Source organism: Drosophila mojavensis, unplaced genomic scaffold (assembly GCF_018153725.1).
Source record: "Drosophila mojavensis isolate 15081-1352.22 unplaced genomic scaffold, ASM1815372v1 contig_136, whole genome shotgun sequence".
Taxonomy (NCBI): Eukaryota; Metazoa; Arthropoda; class Insecta; order Diptera; family Drosophilidae; genus Drosophila; species Drosophila mojavensis.
Window position 1 is genome coordinate 29,563,215 of NW_025318667.1, and position 6,000 is coordinate 29,569,214.

A 6,000-nucleotide genomic window follows, 5' to 3' on the forward strand; every position below is an offset into this window, starting at 1 on the left:
TGTCCGTCTGTCCGTCCGTCCGTCTGTCCGTCTGTCCGTATGAACGCAATCTATTTCGGCGCTATTGAAGCTAGAGACTTGAAATTTGGAACACATACTCGTGTATATCTCCGATTTATAAAGTGTTAAAATTTTCCCGATCCGCCCACTAGGGGCGTGGCAAATCGGAAAATGCATTTTCCGATATACCAGAAATCATGTTTGTTGAAGAGCTAGAAAGCTTAAATTCGGTATGTAGGTCCGCGTTGACTACCCAAGATCACAAGCTATGGCGGATATATCTACGCCCATTGGGGGCGTGGCAAATCGGATAAAACTGTATCTCCTAAAGTTGTAAACCTAGAATGCTGAAATTTTGCACGTCAGCTAATGTTATGATTCTATAAAGTCTGATGATAAATTACAAGTCTACGCCCATTGGGGGCGTGGCAAATCGGACCTGAAGATATAGTGATTTTTTAAATTCTCCTATATTTTGGACACTATTGATGGCAGAGACCTCACATTTTGTATATATACTCGGACTGATCACCCAAGACCAAAAAGTTTTGTCGGATATATGTCCGCCCACAGGGGGCGTGGCAAACCGCAAAAGTTTATATCTCCTAAAGTATAATAGCTAAAAGCTTCAAATTTGGATAGTTGAGTTACTGGTAGCCTCCTCTATCGATTCCCCAAAAATAATTTTTACGCCTCTTTAGGGGCGTGACATATCGAAAAATACCCTGTAATTTTCACATTTTTTGAGGGTAAGCATTCAAACTTTGCAGTTAGGGTACTGTTATCTCTTTCTAAAAACTGACCAAAAATGAGGTGTCTACGCCCAGTTGGGGCGTGGCAAATCGGAAAAACCTGTATATTCTACAGTATTAGAGCAAAACTTAACTACTAAATTGTTGATGGGATGTGAATGAGTATTCCGCAGTCGGTAACGCCCGACTGCAACGTTCTTACTTGTTGTATATAATTTTTACGTAATGACACCTTTTCTTTGTCAGATCCCTTGACGCGCCATATTTTTACATCAATTCTATAAGATATTCTCAGAACAAACTCCAGAAAACGAATCCACGCGTGTAAAGGGCTTACTCCATATTTAAGATTTTTAGAACTAACATTGAATATACTTGAGTTAAAGTCAGTAGTATTAAGCAATTGTGTTGGCTTAGCACTGCATAGCGGGCATGATTGACATGAATTGGTTTTAGTCAAAACATTCAAGACTTTTCCGTCTATTAGCGTCATGTAGGGCTTATATTCAACAATTACGTTATTTTGCTTGTTAGTATAAATATAGTTTTTAAGATTTTTAATTTGAATATCCAAATTATATTTTTCTTTTAAAATTAGATCTGTGGTTTCTTTAACCCTTTATATGGCACCACGTCCGATTTTGATGCGGTTTTTTTTATTAGATAGAAAACTGAAAATAAAAAATACACTTTTTTTTCGTTTTTCAAAATTTTGATTCAGTACGATTTTATAAAGGAAAAAGGATTTGTTGCAGATATGCAACAGATGTGCTTAAGGGGAAAAAAATTACTGATAGTTCTCTGGGTATTTAGAAGAACGTAATATTTAATTTGTATATTCTTAAACTATTTAACATATTATTATATTTATTTAATGACTATACGACTATTTATCTTAATAATATATTTATTAAACTTTAATTTAAGTGGAAATTTTTAAAACAATTGTTTCTCTTGTTGAAACATAAGGCCACTTCACATTTCCCACACATTACTTGCGAGAATCCCGTACACTTCGGGTACTTGCACCTTATTCGTTTTTCACCCCACAAAGGCCAATGTCCAAATTCATCCTGCCGTACCATTCGATTTGGCACGCGTTGCGTAGGACCTCTTTGGTTTTTTTTTTGCTGCAATTCGTTCTCGAGCATAGAACTTCTTTTTCCAATTATTGATTTGGTATCAATTTTTGTTAGCACCTCTGCAATATTTATCCAAAACTCGGAAGATCCTAAGAGTTTAGTGCTTGATGCATTCGCCTTATGAACGCGTTTGTACAAAAGCCAAGAATTACTCACTGTCAAGTCGAGTAGATGGTAAAAAATGCGAACCTGCCAGCGTCTACTTCTTAGTAAAATTTTATATCTTCCAATAATGCTGTCGATCAGATCAACACCTCCCACTGCAAAGGGTCGGTCAATCTCTACGTATTCCTTTTTGGCTTTGTTGAATCGACGTGCTTTGTCCTCTGGTAGTATTCCAGCATAGTTGGATGCCAATGATACGACTTTATTATCCACCCATGATGTTACTGATATGTCAACTCCGTCAAAATCAGCGACATATTCTACAGACGTACCCCTTGGATGCTTCTTCAAATTAATATTATCAATTGTTTTGTTATTTGGAATTCTGTTTCTTCGAATAGTACCCAAAGCTAAAATTCCTTCATCCGCTAAATATTTCAAAAGGGGCAATGAATTGAAAAAATTGTCAAAATAAATTCGAAAGTTCTGATGCCTGGGCACTTCTCTGACCATTCTAACAACACAGTTTGATGCCGCACCTAGATCTGGTTCGTTAGGCAAAACTTTGTTTTCATTTCCTGAATCTATCTCAAACTTATAGCAGAAGCCTGAATGACCGCTAAGAACATAAATTCTATATCCCCATTTATGAGGCTTGTTCGGGTTGTATCTTTTCATACGAAATCACTTTCTTCATTGGCAGAAAAATCGAATTCGTCCTCGCTCTCCAAACTATTAAAAAATCTTGCGATTTCCGAAGGTGTCAATCCCCTTGCGGACATTATTCCTAAGTAAGAAATACTGTCTACAAAAATATAAATATGTGTAGGTCGGCATCAAAGAAGAACATAAAACACATAAGACAATCCAAAATAAATTCATAGCAACACATAATGACACAAAACAACAAAAGAAGTATATAGTGACATATAAAACATAAGCACAATAAATGGTATGTTGCATAAATGCAACAAAATTGAGAGTGCAAAAAAGAAGTCCTAATAGTACTTTGTTGCATATCTGCAACATACCGATATTCAAGAGTTACTCACAATACACAACAACAAACCCAAAAACTTGATTACAAACGCATTATTAATATAGTTACCTTATTTAAAAAGTAGTTGTTCGCAAATTAAAAATTTTTGTTATTAGAAAAATTTGCAAATATAAAATTGATTTGGACACCATATACACAATTCACTAAATTGGCGGGAAATTTTAATATTTGTATGGCAAGACATGTGGACAAGTGTAACCAGCTACAAAAATCGAAAAAACACATATTTCTGACTTATAAAAAAATTTGCCATACCACTTTCTTGATACCCATTGCGAAATAACTCAATTTAAACGGTATGTTGCAGATATGCAACAAGGCCGTATAAAGGGTTAATAAATTGAATTTTCAGCGGTCGGCAGAATCTAACTGATTGCGGAGTATTATTCATCCAAATTATTTGATTTCTAGTATCTATTAATTTCAAAGGAATTATAGTCGTCACAAACAATGATTGGTCTATGCCATCAATATTATCTTGTTCAAATCTCTGTTTATATATACTCTGTCCTGTTGAGCCATCAAAGCCGTAGCTCAAAATTAATGAGCAATGAGTTGGGCCAAAAATTTCTAGTACTTCTTGCTGCATGGAAAGAATCCGATCAACTGTATGATCTAACAAATTTTGTAATGAAACTTCCACTTTGGTTTCAGAATAGGAGATTTCTTTTGGTCTACATTTCAATTTAAGTTCGCTAAGCTCTGAATAGGGAGGATAAATGTCACATCCATGCATTTTATTTAATGTTTTTATGTTGATATATTGTTGTTTGGACAACCCATTTTCCATTAAAAATGCTAATGCCGCCTCAGCAGTTATAGGTACTACTGCAATGGATGATTGCTTATTTTCTGCTTCCCACACATTCTCATTGCTCATAGCTTTTTGTAACAGATAAGTTTTTTCGGTTTCTTTTGATTTTTTTGATGAAATCAAAGCAGCATGTACCAAAAGGGGTGTTGCGTTTTTGCTCTCTTCGGCAAGCTCAGAAGCTAATTTCCTCCTTAATCGGGATCCCGCTTCATTATAGTTTAAGCTCTTCCGACCTCCCATATTATTATTGTTGTCATGACGGTGTATTTTAAACTTAGCACTAGAAGCTAGCCAAAGAGAATGTTTTTGTTTAAATCGATTCATATTTCGATTACATTTTTTCAAATTATATTTCATATACGACGTCAAATTATGGACTTTCTCTTTAATAATGTCAAGTTGCACTTCAGATATATATTCGCTGTTTAAATTTTCCAAAATGTAGTTTCTGACAGCGCTTTCTTGCCTATTGTTGCTGCTCCAAACTTCTAGCAACATTGAATTGCTAATCTCGTATGTATCTGCAACATACGATATTTCGCCAAATGGAGCAAAAAGGAGCAAAAACCCTTTATAGCATTTGATTAAGGAATGTTTACTGAATACCTTGCTACTTAAACATTGAACAACAAACTCTAACATTATAAGTTATCTTCCACGAAACACACAAATATTTTTAAGGTTACGGCTGAAAATACAACTAGCAACACATTGGACGATTACACAATAAATCACAAGTAGCACAAAATCTTTTAATACATTCTGTTAAGCATACCTTTAAGAAGATTTTCCTTAGTTAAATTGGTTTGTAAATTTTAATTGCAATAGTTTTTTTACGTCGACAGCTGAGAATAATTTGGCGCACTTTTTGCCATTCACCATGCAACCCTGAATCAGCTGACTTTGACGAAGCTTAAAACATTAGGGGAAGTCCCCAAAATTTTATAAAAAATGTTTTTATGTCTATTGGAATATCCTTAATGAGATAAAAAAAAAAAAATTGCGGATTCGAGATAAAAAAAAAATTAGGTTTATGCCGCACTATCGGTATTTTTGCCCATAGTGGAGTGGTTATAATAAACCAATTGAATCATGTCAAATGACAATCGCTTCCCTGGCATTCTTACTTTGTTTAAATTTTTTGAAGATTGAATCGATTCTTACAAAATATGACGAAATTGTTCAGAACATAGCATTGAACATTGCACATTGAAATCGCCGAAAACAACGGTAAATACGAATTTAGCAGTAAGAAGAAATAAAGAATAGCATGTGTGCAAACACTTTCGTGTCAGTTGAATTTGAATATCTTTTATGTTGTTATTGTTATTTAAGCCTATGTTAAGAGTTTTTTAATTTTTTAAAAGTTATTTTTGTAAGACAACAAATTGAAAAACCTTAATGTAATTAAAAAAAAATTAGAAATATCACATTTAGTAGTTTTTTTTTAATGTCAAAGAACAAAAATGCTTATCTTATCTTATTTTTTTCGATAACTCACCCAATAACTTTTTTTTTATCGAGAATGATCGAAAAATCGACTTTGTGTTTTTCAGCCTAGTTTGAACACTTTTAGACCTCGAGACTTCAAATTTGCGTTGTATATAAAGTTAATGGATACAATAGTTTTGTAATTTACAGATCTGATAGCACGCCCCCTTCGCCACAACTTGTAAAAACGCATTTCAAGTACTAGAGACTTGTTCTTTGGAATGTAAATACATTATGATTACGTTTTAAAAGTTTCATTAAGATTTTAAGTCTAGAAATTAAATTATTCAACAAACAAATTCGTATACTATTGCCCACATTGCAGCGCAGCCCAAGCGCAGTCGCTGCTTACTGCGCAGTTAGCAGAGCGCGTTCTAATACGTTTGTGTGTATGTACAGTGAACCAATAATGTCTTCGTACAGCAGCAACTTTTTTCTTTGGGAACGAAAAAAACATATAAATAGTAAAAAACGAATAAAAATTTTGATGCAGTCTTATTATCTTATATATTAATCTTAATTTACAAAAAAAATTATGTCAATATGTTGCTTAGTTTATTAGTTATAACTAAAAGTACATAAAAAGACACGATTTTGGCTCCAATAAAGTCTTCGTACACCGTACTTTCCTAGAAC